We start from the raw sequence: 21821 nt of genomic DNA on the forward strand, positions 1-21821 counted from the left end.
TTTGACAGGTCCATTGGTTCCTATGGGCCAAAAAACAAAAATTCACAAAAAATTAACGAAACGTCAGATCAAAGCCAAATCAGGTTTGCACATGACTTAAGGGGTCCTCTAACGAATCCAAGCATTTAGAACCGTTTTGGACCCTTCTAAGACACTTTTTAAATTGAAAACAAAAAAAAAACGTTAAGCGAAGCAGGGGACCTAAAACCAAAAACGTTAAGCGAAGCATGGTCCCAAAAACGCTATGCGAAATTCGCCCATAGGGAAAAACTTTATACGAAGCACAATCTGCCTCTGAAAAAATAAACGTTAAGCGAAAAAAACGTTAAACGAAGCAAACGTTAAGCGAGGCACCACTGTATAACACTATTGTTGGGTGTTCCTTCTCAAATGATAATTATATGGCTGGGGAGGATTCGTGCTTGCTAGCACTTCCTGCTCTGTCATGTCCCCATCATTGACCTCACAGCCCTTAACAAGATAGAAACAGGTCTGTGATTGAGAGGTTGTACTTGTGCAGATTCCCTGCCCAATTCAGAAGCAGTCAGGAATATGGTTCTAAACCATATACAGAGCACACCTATTGCTAAAGAAAAGGATATTGCTGCTTGTAAAGTACTTAATGCAGCCTGACTCAAATATGCTTAACCTAAAGTGAGTCCTCCTAAGTGACTAGTGGAGCTTACAGTCTCAAAGAGTATGGAAACCATAGCCTTAAATCTCAAACATGCTATACAACATGGAATCTCGGTATTAAGTGAATTGGATTTTAAAAAAAATCTCAAATATTGTATTTGTTTACTGAAGAATAGCTTCACATTACTAGGCAACTAAACCTAGTTCTTCATGCTCTATTTTCTTCACAGCCCTTCCTGACTCCACCTCCAGTAAGCATGCTACATAATTGTATATAACTATTCCCTGAAAGCATGGGAGAACCTTGCATGTGGCTTGTGAAGCTGTGACATGTCTTGGATCAGAACCTGGGTTTCTCAGAACATCTCTACAGATGTGCCCTTAAAGTTTAAAAAGTGTATTATTTTGAACTGCAACTTTTAAAAAAATACCTATACTGAACCTCCTCTGTAAGGAAATCCTACAACTCCCAGAATGTGGAGTGTGAGCACACGTGGGCGTGTCCTTGGCAATGACAGCACCTGGTTGGCTGCTCTTTCTATTCCCTGAAGCACCACGGAGCTGCTTTTGACATGAACAAAGAATTCTTCAGCCAGCATGGTTACTGGCCACACTGGCAGAAAGATTCTGGGAGCTGTTGTCTGAAAAGGTATTCTTTGCAAGCTCTGCCTACAACTCTTTGCATTGATAGGAAAAAGAAGAGTAAGAATGAGAAAGGAGTAGCATCAATGCTGCTTCCATCCTAACAGCCTCACGGCACAGTGGTGAAACTGCAGTGAAAGACTCTGCTCATGACCTGTGTCCGATCCCAGCAGATTCAGGTAGCTGGCTCAGGGTTGACTCAGCCTTCCATCCTTCTGAGGTCTGTAAATTGAATACCCAGCTCTCTTGGAGGGTGAATGTGTAGCCAGCATAATTGAACTGAATAGTCAACCACCCAGAGAGTGCTTTAAACACCATGGGGGCGATATATAAGCAGCACACTTTGCTTTATCCTACCAAGTTCCTGAATTAGCAGATATTTGCACAAATGGCTAAGACCACTAATACATTAATTATTCAAATAGTGTCATCTTCAACTAAAAGAGGTTGCCTAAATTTTTTTTTTTATCAAGAGAGAAAACACTATGATTAGCTTCAGCCCCTGCCACATGTAAGGTTGCAATTTTATGTACAGTGCTACATTCATGCAGAAGTAAGCTTCACTCGACTCAGTGCGGCATTAAGTATGGATGCAAACTATAAGCAAAGCAAATGTAGGTTCTCAGAACATTTCTGTCTTATGTTTTAAGATTTTCAAAAGACAGCTGTTGCTCTTCCCCTAAATAACTTTAGTTTGGAAACTAATCTATCCAGCAGAAGCTTTTGCAAACAGGTCCTGGGAACAGAAAATGCAAGGGAGGAGATGGGAAAGCATCATTATTTTTCTTTCAGACATAAGAATGATCTCCAATGAGTTTTCAAAATATTCATGTGTGACTTCATGATTCAGTTCCAGGCCAGACAGCTTGGGAAATTGTAAAAAGACCTCTGTTCATTAAAAGAATGCTGACTACTTCTTCCCTCCAAATAAAGGGCCATTGAAAAGTCATAAGATACAAGAACACAGCAGAAACACGCAAAACCCCAATCCCTTTGGAATAATACATTCATTATATGATATTGCCATCCTGCTTTTTTGGTATGCACTTCAAACTGACCAGACTGTTTCTTACTTATGCAACTGCTGTTAGTTCAATGAAAATAACAGTGGCAAGAGTGTCGGTCTTTCTTCTAGCTGGTTTCATTCCAGCATAGAAACAAAGGTGCAAATGCATCTCTTATTATTCCAAACATACTTATAGTTATGGGCCAGAAACCACAGTAAAATTCCTGGCTTAGTAAAGGCTGTAGCAAACAGGAATATCTCTCTCTGTGTGTGTAATATTAGCAGCAAAAAGCAATGGACACAAACTATCAGTGTCCACATACTCCCTCCTACTAATGCAAAACAGAAGGAATAGAAGAGTTCCCCAAAAGACTTTCTCAAATAACAGAAGCTCTGTGTAGCACTTTAGTTATGTTCATCCTTCACATATTTTACATGTGTATCTGTCCTGTGCCATCAAGTTAGAATCAACTTATAGTGACCCTAATAGGGCTTTCAAGGGAGATATTTAGCGAGTGATTCTATTCCCCAGTAAATTTCTATGATCAAGCGGGAATTTGAACTCTCTTCTCCATTCCTAGTCACTCTATCCACTATACCACACTGGGAATTTTTTATATACAGTACTGTACCTAATATTATTTGACTATCATCTGTATCAGGAATCTAAGAACACAGAAACCAAAGGTCCATATACAGTACTGCAACATGCAGGTGCCAATGAGAAACTTTTCAGAAGGCCCAAAAAGGAGGGCTTGAAGACAGTAGTCCTCTTCTGCTCCACAACAACTGGTAATCAGTGGCACACTGACTCTGCATCTGAAGTTCTATACAGCCATTAGCCATAATTGTTTTTAATCCCTTCTAAAGCCATCTAAGCTAATTTAATTAACAACAGGTGACTGCATGATATATAAAAGCAAAATGTAATTGATATATAGTTATGGGCCAGAAGGAAGAAAGAGAAGACACGAAACCGGGCCTTCTCGGCAGTGGCTCCTCGCCTATGGAACAACCTCCCTCCGGAGATTCGTACAGCACCTACGCTGGGAATCTTTAAAACCCAATTAAAAACATGGTTATACATCCAGGCCTTCCCTCCAGTCAATACCTGATTTCTTTCTATTTTCCTTTATTTTTTTCTTCTACTTTATTACAATTGTTATTGAACGACTATGCACACTCTTGAGTTTATTGTTTTATCCTATATTGTAAGCCGCCTAGAGTGGACGAGTAGTCCAGATAGGCGGGGTATAAATCAAATAAATAAATAAATAAAAATATGAACACAGCAACCCCTGGAATTGTATTTACAAAAGTGTCAACTGAAGTAAACCTGGTAGGCTGCAGAGTAAACTTTGCAGGGCCACAGAAAAAAACAGCCTGTTTGTTCAAGGTCCTGGATTGTAAAGTAATAATAAAGGTATATACCTTTGAACATCCGCAGATTGCTTTGATTTTACTATTGTAACAATTCACTGTCTTGCCATCTTGATCTGGATTTTCTCTTACAAATGCAAGGAGGCATAAAAAATCATACCCGACAAAAGGAAAGTATATTTGTGGGATTAGGAAGAGCAGACATACAGTATAGACTTTTCAGATGGGAGTGGGAGTTGCAAGTGTTAGGCGAGATGATTCAGCACACCTGGGAAGCCTATGAATTAAACTCTGGTATCCAGAGTTTAATTCACCATGATAGCTCCACCATGTGACTAACAGTGGTTGATTAGAATTTCAGACACAAGTCTTCATTCCAGACTTAATCAAACAATAGACCAAGAACTAAAGCTAGAAGGGTCAGCCTGGGTTAATCATTCAAAAGAAAAGCAAGCTACTGTTGCAGAGACACATACTGTACTACACTTGAATATTGCATGCACTCACCTTTCATATATTATCTTCTCTCCATATTGCAGCTTAGCAAGATAATGCTCTAATTTATTTCCCCAATGTCATCTGCCTGACCCACCAGAGCTTCTCAGACTAAACTCCTCCAGGTGGCCACCCAAAGGGAGGCCTAGAGGTTCTCCATGAGACATCGGCCCTTCTTCATTGAGGCTCCCATGTTGTGGAACCAGCTCCTTGGCCTCTCCTTGCAAAACATTCAGAAGACAAAATATTGCTAAGCAGGAAGGCTTTCCACGCCAACCCTATTTGAATCTGATCTTTTGTTCCCTGTTTTGCCATCATTTAGAATTGTTCTTGGTATTGTTTGTTTTTATTTTCTTAATGCCTTAATTTTCGTTAATGTATTATTTAGTACAGTATGTTTTAACAATTGTTGTAAGCTGCTCAGAGTAGTGCTTCACACTAATAGCACAGTGTATAAGTCAAATAAACAATTAGTAAATAAATATGATCATAAAGGTGTGAATACATAGTCCTACACACACAGGTAATTTTTACAGCTATATTAAATGATTGTATGTATAACCAAAACATAAAACGTAAACTTGGTTTCAAATTGGCCATCTTTTCTTTAGGCACAACATTGGTACATATAAACATAAATAGCAACAGTATTTCAAAGTACCAAATAAACGAGTATCAAATGCTGATATAGGACTATGTATGGGAAGGGGAAGGAGAATGTAACAGCACCAGTCTAGTACAGGACAGACTACTTGACTACATAGACCAGCACTATATGTGTTGACTGGAACTGGTTATCTCAGATCTTCCTGCCCCATTACCTGATCCTTTTCATTGGAAATGTCAGACTAAACCTAGTATGTCTTCCATACCATGTAAGTACTATAATTAAAATGGTCAACAAACAGCCTTACATAAATTGTAGTGAGTTTTTTCATGCTAGATTATTTCAAAGATTGCTTTCAATACTTTAGTGCTATAACACTACATAGAACATATAAAGGAAAGGTATGTACAGGATACCTCTTCCTCAGCACAGGGCACTAGCCAATTATATACAAAAGACATAGGAGCAGCCTTTCTAAAATTCTGTTTTCTACTATGGCCAACTAGATGCCTATGGATGCGTCTCTAGACTCACAAAGAGAGTATGGCTCAATAAGAAGCTGACGGCATATACCAAGATCCAGGTCTATAGAGCCTGTGTCCTGAGCACACACCTGTACTGCAGTGAGTCCTGGACCCTTTGTGCATAGCAGAAGAGGAAGCTGAACACCTTCCATATGTGTTCCCTCCCACACATTTTTGGTATCACCTGGCAGGACAAAGTTCCAGAGTAGTCCTAGAACGAGCTGGAATTTTTAGCATGTATATATTACTGAAACAGCGACGACTACATTGGCTTGGCCATGTCGTGAGAATGGCTGATGGTCGGATTCCAAAAGATCTCCTGTATGGAGAATTAGTGCAGGGAAATCACCCCAGAGGGAGACCACAGCTGTGATACAAGGATATCTGCAAGTGGGATCTGAAGGCCTTAGGAATGAACCTCAACAGATGGGAACCCCTGACCTCTGAGCGTTCAGCCTGGAGGCAGGCGTTGCATCACGGCCTCTCCCAATTCGAAGAGACCCTTGTCCAGCAGGCCGAGGCAAAGAGGCAGTTCCGAAATCAGCAAAATCTGGGAGATGGACAGGAGACAGATTGCATTCAGTGTGGAAGGGATTGTCACTCTCAAATTGGCCTTCTCAGCCACACTAGATGCTGTTCCAAGAGCACGTTACCATAGTCTTTTGAGCCTGAAGGATGTCTAATCTGATCTGAAGAGCAGCCTTTCTAAAATTCTGCTTTCTACTATGGTCAACTACAGTAGATGCCTCTGGATGTGGATGTTACATAACTTAGAAAACTTGCTTTGGGGGGCTATTAAGTCCCCAAATTCCCGAGACAGCATGGTTGGGAGGTTTTGAGAGTTGCAGTCTGAAAATGAATTCTTCTAAACCCTACATATAGCAATCATGAACACAGGGAACGGTCAAAAATTCTACGCAGCATGTTGAGCTGTAACTAACACATAGCTGTATCGTGAATTTTTTTTTTGGCAGAAATAGAGCATACATGCATTAATAATATAGAGGGAGGCGCACATTTTAAAGCCTTAACCAAGAGAATCACTATTTAGCTTTTAAATGTTGTCTTTTTAATGATTTAAGCCACCTTGGGTCCTTTTAAAAGACCTAATCTTCCTGTATGAGCCTGCCTGGGCTTTAAGATCATCAGGAGAGGTCTTTCTCTCAGTCCCACCAGCCTCACAGACACATTTGGTGGGGACACAGGAGAGGTCCTTGTTATTGCTCCTAGACTCTGGAACTCCCTCCCGCAAGAAGCTAGGTTTTGCTGTCCTTCCCCAAGGAGGTGGATACCTTTCTCTTCAGGCAGGCTTAATGACTGGTGGTCTGAGGGTTGTTGTTGTTTTTTAATGGACTCTTGTGCTCTGTGAAAACTGCTGTTTTAAATGGGTTTTAATACTGATTTTTTAACCATTTTTAACAGAATACTTGTTTAATTCTTTATAAACTTTTTAATATTTGTAGACTTACTGTTATAGCTTTTAAACATTGTATTTTTAACTACGTAAGCTGCCTTGGGTCCTTTTAAAGAGAAAAGTGGGATAGAAATATTTTAAATACTAAATAATAAGAAAGGCGGGGTAAAAATATTTTAAACAAAATTTGTAAGAAAGGCTTCTAGCATATCAGAACCAAAGACAACAGACATATTAAAGCAATATATCTATAGATTGATACATCTATATTGATAGATAGATGTAGATATATAGTGTGGAGGGAAAGGATGTTCCAATTAGGGCTCCGTTCGTTAAACCACAATTTCCACCATGAGGATTTCTTATCCTATCAAACAATTTTAAGAGCACAATTGAAAGCCAAATTTACTTGGGATGAAATCCTAGACGAAGAGGGCAGCCTTCTCCCACCCAGGTCTACTCGACAAAGCCAGCAGGGACGGCTGAGGGGCCTTACGAAGAGAAAGGCCCAGAAAGAAAGAACAAGAAACTGGGCCTTCTCAGCAGTAGCCCGTCAGTTGTGGAATACATGTACTGGGAAATCTGCCTGGCTCCCTCGCTGGATGTTTGTAAAAGCTATTTAAAAACTTGGCTCTTTAGGCAGGCCTTCCCTCCAGTTAATTAATTGCTTTGTTTCTTCAGTTTCTCCATCTTGATAATGTACATATCCATTAGTTAGTTGGTTTTATTATTAGGTATTATTAAGCATGTTATTCTATTGTATTTTATCATTTATGTAAGCCACCCCGAGTAGACTTTGTCTAGAGGGGCGGAGTATAAGTCTAAATAAAGTAAAAGTAAAGCCTTGCTTCTAAGTAAGACGGTACGCAATGTTAAAACATTTAAAAAAACGGATCACGAAAGAAAGAGTCGTTAAGTTCATCACAGCCTGCTTCAACGTCCTCCTCCGCACTGGCGCCTGCATGGCACAGGTGCGAAGGCGCGCGCAAGGAAGGGCGAGAAAAACGCCCAATCGTGTCGGGACGCGACTCAGCACACGAACGCGCTCCCCTCCCCCCGTCCCGTCCGCCGCGCGCGCAAAGAGGCTAAAAAGTCCCTTCCGCCGCCGCCTGGCCAGCTGAGCAAACCCGGCCCCGCCCAGGAACACGGAGAAGGCGCGCGAGACGAGGCAGCCGCGGACGCAACCCTGCGCGAGGGACCTCAGAGAGCGCGAGGGAAGGAAGCCTCGCCAAGGGCTGGAACCGCGTGACCTTCGCGGCGTAATCCGGCCACGACGCAGCCGCGCCTAGAGGGTGTGGTGAATAATTTCTCCTCTCCCTCCCCCGCCCCCACTCGCTGGTTGCAAGCCGCGTCAATCACAGCGGCCGCCCAAGGGGAAGAGTGCGCAGGCGCGCGGAGTAGTAACTGTAGAGTATATGCAAAAAAAGCTAACGGTTTTTTTCCCTCTCCCTCCGCCCCCTCCCTCCCGCTTCGCAGTGGACCGACGTCAGCCGGGCCTCGAAAGCGCGCATGGGTATATTCGGAACGAGGAGCGTGTGCGCTACCTCTGAGGCGGACTTCCCCGGGTGGAGTTTCGTTGCCCTCTAGGGGAGGAGGCGGAGGAGGTGGGCGAGACTTGAACGCCGTCCAGGGGCACTTGTGAGCCCTCCCTCCTCCTCTTTCTCTCTCAGCCTAAGCTGGAGAATCCCTTTTGCCTGCCTTGCAAACTTTTTTTAAATGTATTTATATACCTCCCCATTAGTGGAGTGCACGATTCTGAGGGGTTTACAACAATCATGAATAAAACACATACAATCAAATTGTTGTTGTTTATTCGTTAAGTCGTGTCTGACTCTTCGGGACCCCATGGAGCACGCCAGGGGAGTCTTGATCAAATTACAAGTATCCAAATACACAACTAGAAAGTTAAGAGACAGTAGGTAAGACACGTGGCACCAGAAGTAAGTTCATAATAAAACTGCAGGATGAACGCATCATCGCTTTTTTGAATGGGTGATTTACAAGACAGTCGTGTGAATGTGTTCTCTTGGATTAGACATCTGAGGAACGTACAACACAACAAATGATTTTAAATGTCATATTCTTTGGGGTTGTTCCTAGTAAGGCTGTAGGAGAGCTTTAAGAGGCTAATATTTTCTGTTTTAGGGAAACATATTTTGCCTTTGCATGATTACAGGCAAATATTCAACAGACCAGGGTTGTCAGAAATGTGATAGTGAAGATGATGAAAAAGCTCACAAGAAAGACTGGCTCACATAGAGGTGTCAATGCCTGAATATCAATCAGATGTATTTTAAAGGTGTGTGAAAGAAGATTCCCACAGTCCCGCTACTTATGTAATTCATTAACATGTTTATAAGTTCCCCTTTGACTAATTGTTTCAGACAAAATCAATAAAGATTAAAATGTTAAACCAAACGTTTTGGTAGTACAGCTTCTTTCAAAAAGGAAATGTGATGATGAATGTTCATTTTAAGAATTTTTGCCTCTCGTGCAGTTATGAAAGATGCAGCAGTCCTGGTGTGAAACAGGTGGAAAAATCTTCCTCCTTTTGTTTTTTCTAAAATTTCTTCTTGTCCCTGTTCTACTCAGGGTTAGAGATTGTCATGGCTACTGTTGCTTTGGAAGTCGACTTGATCCACAAAAGTTCACATTAAAATATAGCAGCTAGTCTTTAAGGTGCCACAAACTTTTTGTATTGTTTTGTTTCTTGTCTAATATGGTTCTACAGACCAACATGGATACCACTTTGAAAACTGACTTTGGATGTGTTGGCAGCTCTGTACAATGTGCATCCAAATGAGTCTCCCAGATTCTTCAGTTCAGAAATTCTGCCTCCCACACTTCTTTTTCCATTTATTTTATCTTTAATCGTCTGTTGTAACAACCTGTACTTTTCATTTTCCCCTGAGAGAAGTATTCTGGCCTTGTGTGTTTCCTATACCTAATATCCTATTGAAGTTATTGTAGTACTGGATTATATAGAACATAGGTCTTTCTTTACAACTAGGAAAATATAAATCCTTTTAATAATGAGTTTTCCTGTACTCAGAACTGCACTACTCATGCAGAAGAGAGGTCTGTGCAGATTCACAGCACTCCTGATATTTATAGGTATAAAGTTATGAAAATTAAAAATAATCTGAGCTCAGTAACTCCTGGTGAACAGAAAAGTTCTGTTCTGGTTAGCATATACTATTAAATAAATAAATAAACCTCTCATAACTAAGTGGCTTGGGCATTTGATTGACTGAAGGGGGGCAGACACCCTGACAGCTGTTTGGGAGGGGAAATATAATATAGTGGTGCCTCTCAAGATGATTTTAATTCATTCCTTGGAAATCACTGTCTTGCAAAAACATCCTCTTGTGAAACCCAGTTCCCCATTGGAATGCACTGAAATCTATTTAATGCGTTCCAATTGGGGGGAAAAATCACCACTATCTTGCAAAAATTATCCACAGAAGACATCCTCTTGCAAAACACAGTTCCCCATACCATCTTGGGGAGAAGCAATCCCCTCACCTGCACTACCTTTGGAAATTAAAGGGGTCTCAGATGGCCTTACCCCTCTTTCTCCAGCAATAAAGAAAGAGAATAAAAGAAGTCAAAACAACCCCCTGGGGGTTAATTACAAGTGTAATCTCCCATTAACATAAATTGTGCAGATGAGTTCCCCACATTTGGGGAAATCAGAGGGATCAAGAGCACACCCAAAGGGCAATAGATGAGCCTCCCCTGGGTAAACCACTTTCATAACTTGGTATTTCCCCTGATACATGGTGGTGCTGCGGGTTAAACCACAGAAGCCTGTGTTGCAGGGTCAGAAGACCAACAGCTGTAAGATCAAATCCACACAACCTAACAGGGTGGTGAGTGCCTGTGCTCATCTCAGCTGCCACCAACCTGGCAGTTCAAAAGCATACAAATGCAGGTAGACAAATACAGTCCACCTCAGTGAGAAGCAAACAGCATTCTGTGTTTAAGTCACACTGACCATGTGACTATAGAAACTCTGACTCTATCACTTACAAACAGGGTTAAGCACCACTCCCTAGACTCAAATGTGACTAGACAAAATTGTCAAGGAAAACCTTTACTTATTTCCCCTACAAAGTACAAGTTAGAAAGCCCCTTGCCTCTCCTACCCCATTCTGTCCCCTAACCCCCCAAGTCATGGTGACCCCCTGGCTGCACCTCCCACTCAGTACAGGGCTACACAGCCCCAGTTCTGCCAGAGGCCAAGAGAGCTCCTCAGTGTTTGGGGGTGCCCTGCAGGACCCCCACCAGGGGCTAAGTGTTCCTCCCACAATCCTTTAGTGCACAGATATTAGCATATGCTAATACCTTATGCTAATTGTGGGCAGAACACCTAGCTACTTTATGCTAATACCTATGCACTAGAGGATTGTGGGAGGAACACTTAGCCTCTGACGGGGGCCCCACAGGGCACCCCAAAACACTAAGGAGCTCTCTTGGCCTCTGAGAGGACTGGCACTGTGCAGCCCTATACTGAATGGGAGGTGCAGCCAGGTGGTCACCATGACTTGGGGGGTTAGGGGACAGAATGGGGTAGGAGAAGCCAGTGCTATTCTACTTTGTACCTTATAGAAAAAAAAAACCATGTTATAAAAGTAATTTTCTTAGGGGAAGGTTTATCCATTGTACTTTGGGTATGTTCTTGATCATTCTGATTTTCCTACACCTGGGGAATTTATATGCATGGTTTATGTTAATAGTAAGATTACATTTATGATTTCCCTGTGTTTTGCAATCTTTTTACCTTTTGGTTCCTTGCTGTTTTCACTATTCTCTATCATTTAAATTTGTAACCATAGCCTCTTTGGCAATGTTTTGCAAGATGGTTTTTCCTCCCAATTTGGATGCATTAATTACATAAGTTATCCTAAAAAATGGGGGGGAAAGTATATGTTGGTGTTTTTCCAGGAGACAGATAGTGGAAAGCCAGCAGCATACACTTTCTCCCCACTCTTGTGAGGACCCGCATTGCTCAAAAAAAAAAGTCATCTAGGTTTTTGCGTGGCAATCATCATCATCGCTGTAACAGGTAGAAAGGGGGAAGGAGGCAGATAATATGCAAAAGTACAGAAAAAGCTAACTCACCAGCTGAATACACAATTTCTTGATTCACAGTGTATTAAAATGTCCCAGAGATGGAACTGGTAGTTGCCTATAGAAATCAGTAGAGCAATCCAGTGATTTGGTTTATCTGGGTTAGGGTATCATTGTTCATCCTCAAACTAAACTAGAAAGGGGGGACCCACAATGGACCAGTAAGAATGGCGACTACATAGTGCCTACAGGACACTGACTGATTTGTATGACAACAATTGTGTGCTGTCAAGTTGATTCTGAGGTTCAAGTTGAAATTCTTTTCTTTCCTAGGTAGAGAATACACAGAAGTGGTTTACCATTCCCTTCTTCAGGGGACATTCTAGGACTGTGCAGGCTGGCTCTTTCTGGAGGCACAGTGTGGAATCAAACTCCCAGATGCCTAAACCATTGAACTAGCCAGCCAGCATTAAAGACACAAATAACTAGCAAATAATTCATTAGTACCATATCAGTAATAATTATGGGCTGTCATTGGATTTCAACTTATAGTGACCTTTTCCAGGATATTCTAGGTATGGAATACTCAGAAGTGGTTTACCTTCTTCTTGGGTCACTCTGAGACTATGCAACTCGCCCACTGCTGCAAAATCTGGTTCTTCTCCCAGGAGGAATAGCAGGGAAATAAACTTTTGATCTCTGATTCCACAACCAATACCCAACTCATTGAACTGTCCAGCCTGCTAATAACATATTCCTGTCTTTGAATAGTGAGCAATTAGTAATTTAAACCATGAAAACCAAATATGAGTGTGAAGTCACTTACAAAAAAGTTTTTTTGGTATGTGTGTGTAATTAGAATAATACATATACTGTACCTAGAAAACTAATGCATACTTCATGTCAAGTCCAGCGTTACAGTCTTAATTCAGAGTACCATCGTTGACATGTGCAAGCCTAAGAAATATACAGTAATTGAGAAATAAAATTTGAAGGAAATGCAGATGTTAAATTATGATAGTGTTAGAATTCTTAGGTGTGTAGGTGCAGAAATATTGTATGCCCATGAATTTAGTGCATCTCTGTCATTAAATGTGATAGTACTGTCGATCTCTGTTGAAGTACTATTAGGCTACCCTTTTGTCTGATATTACAAGCTAAATAGATAAATTGAAGTATGTAATTAGGCTCAAGTTGATGTTCTTGTCTTTGAGCCTAGTGGGAAACAGAATGGGTAATTTCCCAGCAGACCTACCCTTGTTGGGCTGAATATGTTGCAAATTGGGAAATGGAGATGAAGCTGTGTGGGCTTTTTTTTTAAAACCTAGTCTTGTAAGGCTGTTAGAATGGATAGCTGAGTGAGATTATTTAATTCTTCACACGGAGGAGGGGTTGACTCAGTTGATAAAAGTTGTCGTTAAGTGACCAAACTAGGTTAAAACCTATGGAACTTTTGTTGAGTGCCCTCCTGAACTGCCTGGCCCCTGGGACAGTGAGCCTGTGGGGCTCACAGACTCCTACAGCAAGCAACAGGACCACCAATCCTGTATGAGATTTCTGAGATCAACTTCATCCCTAGAATGCTTATCTTTTAGCTAATTCTTCCTTTAAAAATGAGCAAATCCAAACTTGTGATTGTTGTGGGTTTTTCGGGCTCTTTGTCTGTGTTCTGAAGATTGTTCTTCCTTTAGAAGGAAGAACAACCTTCAGAACATGGCCAAAGAGCCCGATAAAAACCCACAACAACCATTAGATCCCGGCCATGAAAGCCTTCGCAAATACTGTACATAATCCAAACTTGTCCTGTAATGGGTTAAATCCAATGTTTGTCCCAAGTAGCTTAAACTCATTGAAATCAATAAAATTAGTGTCAGCAAGTCTTGTTGATTCCAATGGGCCTGCTCTGGTTGGGACTAACATTGGATAAAGGCCTTTATTTCCTGTCCTTCCTACTACGTTAAAGGTGTCACTTTTCAAAGGCAGAGCAGAAAATGTTCAGTCATTCAGTGAGACCAAATTAGGAGACATATGTATTTTTAAACATTTGAAGGTGCAGCCTCTGCTGATCCTTTGTTGTTGTTGCTCTGTGGCATCGGGTTGCTTCTAATATGACTATAGATTAATGATCACCAAAAGGTCCTGTTCTTAACAGGTCTAGCAAACTAACAGCTGTCACTTCTTCATTATGTACTTCATGTTGGGGCTTTCTTCTTCTTCTTCTTCTTCTTCTTCTTCTTCTTCTTCTTCTTCTTCTTCTTCTTCTGCGTACTTTCCATTTTTCCTAGTATTGCTTTCTTGTGGTCTGTCTATATTCTTTGTTCCCCATCCTAAACATGCTGAATTGCTGCAGTGCCAATACAGCCTTGCTGTGGCTGAACACTGACTCAATGAGATTTCCCCTTTCTTTTAAGGATAAATAAGGAGGAGCCATCCAGCTTCGGTGGACAGTTCAGTGGTTTCGGTATCCCTGCTGTGCCTCCTGGACAGGGGCTGGATGTGATGATCCATAGGATCCCTTCCAGCTCTGTCGGTCTAAGATTTTGTTGTCCAGCACCAAAACAAACAGACAAACAGAAACAAGATCATACTTGTATACCAAAATATAAATGAACACTCACTATTAGTGCAGTTTATTTGTTACATTTCTGTTCTGCATTAATTTAAAATATGGAATATGGGCAGTTGATAACAAGTAATACACAGCTTGATTATAAATCCACAATATTAAGAAGTTAATACCATTTATCATATATTTGACAAGCCATTGGTGCCGTGTGCTCAGTGATGTGTTTGCAATTTTCCATGTGATTGTTACTATATCACAGAAAGTCCATATGTAAAATTGTTAAAAACATAATTGACAAAAATTTCAAAGAAATATTCTGGAGTGATTTGCCTCAATTACTGTTTAATCCTGTGAGAGTTAATATAAGTACAGAGTATGAATTCTGGATTTTATTCATATAAATAAACACAGAATAAATTTATAGAATGTCAGGGTTTTTAAAAGCATATGACATAGGGTTGTGAGTTGCTTCCACGCTTTTACAAAATATTAAATAGTACTTCTTTCCAAGAGGTGGAACAGTTACGTTAATCCTCTTAGGGGTGCACTTTCAGAAATATAATTGTATCTGAAGAGGACTGGTATTGTAGCAATGAAGTGTGAAATCACCCACTTCTGTTTTGTGGTATAAATTAGAATTAGAGAAGGTAGAATTACGGACCTGGTGAGTTTACAACCACCAACGTACACAGTTTTAAAGAGTAGTTGATAGTGGAAGTCCTTTGTGTAGATACATCGTTTTTTATTTTTTTACTTTATTGCTATTTTAAAATTATATTTACATGTTATCATTCTTTCCGCATAAGAAGAAGAATCTAATATATAGCAACATCATATTAAAATTAGCCTTGAAAATATACCTTATTGATGTAAGCTTATTGATGTTCATTGGTTCTGAGCCTTGTGGACTTTTAATGCAGGGTGCTAAAACAAGAAAATCAATATCAACTCAAGAATTTCTGAGATAGGATAAGCAGCAAAGAAACACTAAGGCAAATGAATAAAGACCAAAAAATGAGAAAACAGATAAAATTCAGGAAGCTAGAACATTTTGATCATCTGATGTGAACAAAAATTACAGATTGTTAAAACTGATTATTCGGGATAAAACAAATGGAAAAAGAAATGTAAGAAGAGGAAGAACTTGGCTGCATAGCCTTGGACACTGGTCTGGATGCAACGTGATATCCTTGTGGAGAACTGCTGCACCCACAGTAGTATAGCCATGATGATGATAGTATGATGATCTCCAACAATGTAGTACTATGATGATCTCGAACACTGGATAGGAGATGAATGAGGGGAGATTTTTAATTGTATTTACAATGTTTTTTTTACATCAAATTATTTTTCTGCCCTTAATGAAAAATATGAATTAAGAACAATAAGCTTAAATAGAAGAACTGTAGACAGCTGACTGTGGTATGGGTTTTTACAAACATTTTAGATTATATGATGAAAACGTACTTTCATGCTTAATCTGCTGCATTTAATAGATGAAACATCTCAGTAGCATGCCTCATTTTGTAGCCCTTGCTGAATTCATGTGTTAGATCAGGGCATTAATATACCCCTAGACTAGCTGAGATGACCTGTGCTCTGGATCATAAGATTCTCTGATCTTCACTGAAACCTCCCTTCTTCCTTTTCCCTGTGCTAGAAAAAGATGTCGGCTTCTCACAAAAACCAAACTGTTAGAAATCTGTTAGGCTTGAGAAGTAAACAGACAAGAAAACATGGATGACTCTAAAAGTTTACAAAGATAGGAAGATGCTTACCTGCCTCTCCAATATTGAGCAGCAGTAATACTTTTGGGATGGTTAAAATGGGTAGATTTATTTTCCAGAAACATATATACAAATGAGAATGTTCACCGTTATTTCTCCTTCTTTTCCACAGCCATTTTCCTTACCTCATATGTTCTGACCATTAGGTTTGGTATGATTTTATTGGAAGCATTCCTAGATTCATCGGCTTGCATGCCAGTTGGACACATGACCCAGTTGTCCTTTCCCTTAAAGAGATGTAGTTTGGAAGGGATGGAAGGCTCTCTCAGTAACTGTTTTTCCCCTACAAAATCTTTTCCCAGTATGATTTTTTTTGTTCTGTTAGTCCATTAATTGGATTCTTTAAAAAAACAGAAACCTCTTACATTACCTGATACTTGATACAATGAAATCTACAGTATTTTTCTTTAGTGTCTGAGCTTGCTTGATTGCCATTGTTCCCAAGGGTTGAATTGTGTAACGGATAATGAAGACTATCAACAACATAACATTTTCACCCCTGAATTGGCACTTGAGTATGTTGTAACCTGATTCAGCTGCACATTGTGAGCATTCAAATCCACTTGAAGTTCTCTACGGACCTGGATCTTTTTTATAATGAATTACTGAAGTTTAACTCAGGCCTTGGGACATTCTTTGAGGTAAATAAGAATGAGGATGTCAGTGATGTTCAGAAAGAACTGGCTTAAAATAATCCTCCTGCCCACATTTCACAATATTGTATTTGATTTCATTGTGAGCCAAACTCCATTGACCTGAAATTCTTACTCTGTTTGTTGTTAATGTGAATATAGGTGTTGATTTTGCACTTGTATGGTTAATATTCGGCTGACTTAGGGATAAGATCCACTCCATTAGAGCAATGGTTCCAACCTTGGGTCCCCAGATATTCTTGACTACAGCTTCCAAAAATCCTGGCCAGCATGGCTAGTGGTGAAGGCTTCTGGGAGTTTTAGTCCAAGAACAGCTGAGGACCCAAGAGTGGGAAGCACTACATTAGAGGAATGGCAAAATTTAGTGGAACTGAGAAAGGGCATTCTACCTTCTCCACTATAATCCTACCATCTTCCCTAGAAAACGCTTCGGTGGCTTCATATGTTTTCAGAAAGCATGTTGGGTTGCAGAAGGGAGGAGAGGAGAAGAGAGGAAATTTCCATTGTTGGATTTCACTCTTGGCATCTAAATGTCATAATCACTGCAAGACTAGTTTGAAAGCTGATTATGTTAACTCCTTACTAGAGATGGGAGAAACCTCAGTTTGGAGGTTTCTGCTGATTCGTACGTGCGTTCCCTCACCTCCCTGGCCAGTGCCCCGCTCACCAGTCAGAGCACACTCCTCTACTCTCCTCCTTTTCAACTGTTCGGCCAGTTCCCACAGGAGCACAGGCTTGCCTGTCCAGCCTCCTTGTCTGAGTGGGTGATCAGCCAAAGAGGCTAAAGAAGAGGAGGAGAGGAGCACACACTGGCTCATGAATCCATCCAGTGAGGTGGGGGAAGGGAACGCTTCCTAACTGGCACAAACCTTCAAACCAAGGTTTATGGCCATCTCTACTCCTTACCCTCAGATGAAGCTACCCTTCATCTTGACATTTTTAACATGGAAGTTTATTTACAGAAAAGTCCCTTGGTTCCTTGTCTTAGAATTGCTACATGCCATCAGTGCTTAGCCAGGTGGCAGGGAAAGATCTGTGGTGCCTCACACTCAAGCTTGAAGGAGGTGGGAGAAGAATTTGAAGTTATGCTTGGCTACATGAGCCTCCTTGCTTGAATCTTTTCACTGTTGGGCACCACCACCATCTTAGACATGCAAACCGGGAAGGGACCCTATGAATCATCAAGTCCAGTGCCTGACAAGGGGGCACAGTGGGGAATTGAACTCCCAACCTCTGGCTTTGCAGAGAGCTAAGTCATTGAGCTATTCAGCAGCCTGCACCTTATCGTTGCTCCGTTTGTATTCTGGGATGCCTGGCTTTCCCCTCCTCTTGGCACTGAAGTTAAAAAAGTTGGGGTGGTTGAAAAGTTGGTTGGTGCCCTCGTGGATACATAGATTGTTTCTTCCATGCATTATTTTTGTTAAGAAAAAGGGCTAGTGTGGCATCTTCTAGAGCAGTGGTCCCCGATCTTGAATAACCTAAGTGTTCTTGGATTACAGTTCCCTGAAACACTGGCCAGCACAGCTGGTGGTGAAGACTTCCAAAAATTGCAAACCTTTTTGTTTTTATAAAGAAAATCAATATATGGTGATCTATTCCACCTTTGAACTGTGGTGCTGGAGGAGGCTCTTGAGAGTCCCCTGGACTGCAAGGAGAACAAACCTATTAATTCTAAAGGAAATCAACCCTGAGTGCTCACTGGAAGGACAGATCCTGAAGCTGAGGCTCCAGTACTTTGGCCATCTCATGAGAAGAGAAGACTCCTTGGAAAAGACCTTGATGTTAGGAAAGTGTGACGGCAAGAGGAGAAGGGGACGACAGAGGATGAGATGGCTGGACAGTGTCTGTGAAGCAACCAACATGAAATTAACAGAACTCCGGGAGGCAGTGGAAGATAGGAGGGCCTGGCGTGCTTTGGTCCATGGGGTCACGAAGAGTCGTGCATGACTAAACGACGCCGATTCCACCAGGATTCTGGAATATGAAGTCATTCTGTGCCCATGGTGGAAAAGACAATGTTTAGTACCCCTTACTTTTAACATGAAATGGGGGAGGTAGCAGTGGGTGTTCCATGAAGTTTGTTGCCTGTTCCAAAACTCAAAAGCCCTCACAAGTTCTCTGAATGTTCATTTAGAACACATGGAGACTGTCAAGCTCTTTTTGTTGTGTGCAGAACAAGAATAATTCATCTCTAGGCTTTAGCCCACAACTAAGTGGTTTTCATGAGACTACCAGAAATAATTTCAAGCATAGCATTGCTGTGTGTGTGTTTTTATGTCATGTGGGTAAGGGCACAAATACATCCTAAACATTGTTAGTCTAGGAAACATGCTTAATTCTTCTGCCTTCTCTTCTCCCTGTGTAAAATCCCAAGCCTGTTTAGAATTTTGGGGGGAAAGCAGCCTGTTCTTCAAAACGTGGATGCCCCTTGAGCTAAGAAGAGTCCCTCTGTCATGTTCTTCCCTGACAAAGAAAATTCTGTTCACTTAGAGAAGAAATGTTCTATAACAGAGTGGAAGCCAGAGGTTGTGTTACTTCTGTGAGCCGTTGCTTACACACCAGCGCTAGATCCTATTATGTAAGGAAATTATTTGATTATAATACTGTGTCTACAAAATTGCTGCAGAAAGTAGTGGCCTCAATTCCATTTGACATGGTGTTTGAAAGTGGTATATTTCTTCTCAGCTCTTAATTATAAGACCCAAGTAATTTGGCGATGTGGAAAGCCAAAGACTGCTGTTCAGGGAACAAAATGTGATCATTGATTTGTGAATTTGTACTGTTAATGTTATTTCCTCCAACCTCACCCTCCCTTTTTTCTATAGCTGGTTCTTTCACCATGTAATTTACCAGAATAATTGTTCAGTGCTAACTGATTTTGAAGGAGGACATTAAAGGGTTACTGTTCACATTTCCTGTATAATGCTTTCTGATCTTGCTCAGCTGTAATTATTTTCTTGAGGTTGAACATTCCCAGGCTCCTGTAACCTTCAAGTCTGTTTGTACTGGCCAAGTTTGTCCCAGGTGATCATGTGGGCAAGCCTCTTGCTTTTAAGGAAACGAAAATGTCTTTCCTGTGTTAGATAGTTTAAATGTCTTTGCTCTATGATCCCAAAAGAAATATATTTAGAAACAGTAATATGGTAAGAAAATTAGTGAAATCAGCTTTGGGAACTAAAAAAAAATACTAAACAGATCACTATGTTGGTTTACAATTTGCTTAATTCTAGATGTATGGCTTTCAGCTTGACATTAAAGTTGATTCTTTACTAAGGAGAACAAGAAAAGAGGTTATGGTTCACAAGAAACATTATTTTTTACTCTTTCTTTTATACATATAATTAGCAGCCATCAAAGGCCAGAAGTTGATATATTGTGTTGAGGCTGAAAACTGCAGTTGCATGTTGATTTCTCCTTTGTGCTAAAATATTCAATTACAGAAATTCATAATTTTACATCATCCTATCACATGCTTTTCCTGTTACACTCAGCTTTACTGGCTGTCACTGGTGAAGAAAGTGGGATGTGATAACATAAAGTTTCATTAGCTCTGCTTTGAGAAGAGGCGGGAGAATCCATATAACCATACTCCAGTTCTAGCTGCATTCTAAAATTCTAAATGTTTAAGACCCTGAAAATGTCAGGCTTAGGGGCTGCTCTAGCTGGGAATATTAGTTAGATTCAGGCCCCAGCTTGCATGGGGATTGCTGGGAATTTTAGTCCAAGCTGTGCCATTTCCAAGCTCTGAGGCTTAAGTATATATTTTCCCGAGTGCAACCATTTTTTATTCTCTTAATGGCTGGGGCTCCATTGTATGGAACCTTGAGATTTTTAGTTTGGTGAACGACTTGGAATTCTCTGTTAGTGAGTATATGTGAGCTCTCCATCAGATAATTCCATTTATTTATTTATTTATTTATTTATTTATTTATTTATTTATTTATTTATTTATTTATTTATTTGTTTGTTTGTTTGTTTGTTTGTTTGTTTGTTTGTTTGTTTGTTTAATCTACTCTATTCTACTCTACTCTACTCTAATCTAATCTAATCTAATCTAATCTAATCTAATCTAATCTAATCTAATCTAATCTAACAATCAATCTCAGAATTCCCTAGGGTGGAGCCATGACAGCTAAAAATGATATCAAACTGCTGAAACTATATAGTTTATAAACAGTAACTCAACAGTCAAAATCCATTAGTATTATGGTGGGAAACGCAATGATTATGGCTTGAGGTTGTTTCCATCTTGTGTAAAAAAAAAAGTATTACCAGTTATTGAACACACTATTCCGAACCCCTGGCTCTTCCCATCTAAAAGGCTTTTAGAGATAACAGGAAACCTATAATTTCTTTTAGAAACACAAACAAGGTCACTATCTCATCAGGGATCTATTTAACTCAAAGAATAACATTTTTCCTCATGACCCTGGCATTCTCACTAATGATCAATCAGATTCCTGCTCTTTTGCTTTCAAATGTTACAAGTTGCTGTTTTTATGTAGAAGGAAGTGTCATCCAGCTTGGACCTTAACCATCATTATTTCTATTAGTTCATCAGTAAAAAGAATAAAATGCTTAACAAATATGGGCCAAACAGCCACGCACAAAAAAACATAGACCTCTTTGTGAATTAATTCACTCTGGATGCTGCTGCTACCCATCCTCAATGTCAGCCATTTTTAGAGTTCTTGCCAGTTTGTTAAATTAAATTAAATTACAAAAAGAACAGCATCCAGTGTATACTGTGGTGTTCTGTATAATTAAAAAAACAGGAAACAATATTAAACCAGGAGGAAAGAAGGCACACAGTGCGCTGAAGTGCAGGAAGTCTGCCTCTGCGGTTGGACTCCCATCATTTCAAGGAGTGTTCTTACTGGGAGACATATGGCATCCACTCTGAGCACACTGGAGAGGGAGTTGTTAGCATGATTTTATTAAGATGGATTTTCTGCAATTGCCCTGCAACATGTTATTGAAAATATATATATATAAAACAATGCATGCAGCACTACTACATGTTCTGCAGCTGTGCTGA

The 21821-nt window shown here is 40.3% G+C and overlaps 1 long non-coding RNA gene across 1 annotated transcript; it reads left to right on the forward strand.

The window, feature by feature from the left end:
* The first annotated feature begins 7590 nt into the window (after positions 1-7590).
* On the forward strand, positions 7591-8503 carry LOC144583801 (uncharacterized). The gene is made up of 2 exons (XR_013537757.1): positions 7591-7996; positions 8181-8503. It is a non-coding gene; the product is annotated as an uncharacterized LOC144583801 (long non-coding RNA).
* The last annotated feature ends 13318 nt before the right edge of the window (positions 8504-21821 follow it).

The sequence above is a fragment of the Pogona vitticeps genome, chromosome 6 (assembly GCF_051106095.1).
Source record: "Pogona vitticeps strain Pit_001003342236 chromosome 6, PviZW2.1, whole genome shotgun sequence".
NCBI classification, from domain to species: domain Eukaryota; kingdom Metazoa; phylum Chordata; class Lepidosauria; order Squamata; family Agamidae; genus Pogona; species Pogona vitticeps.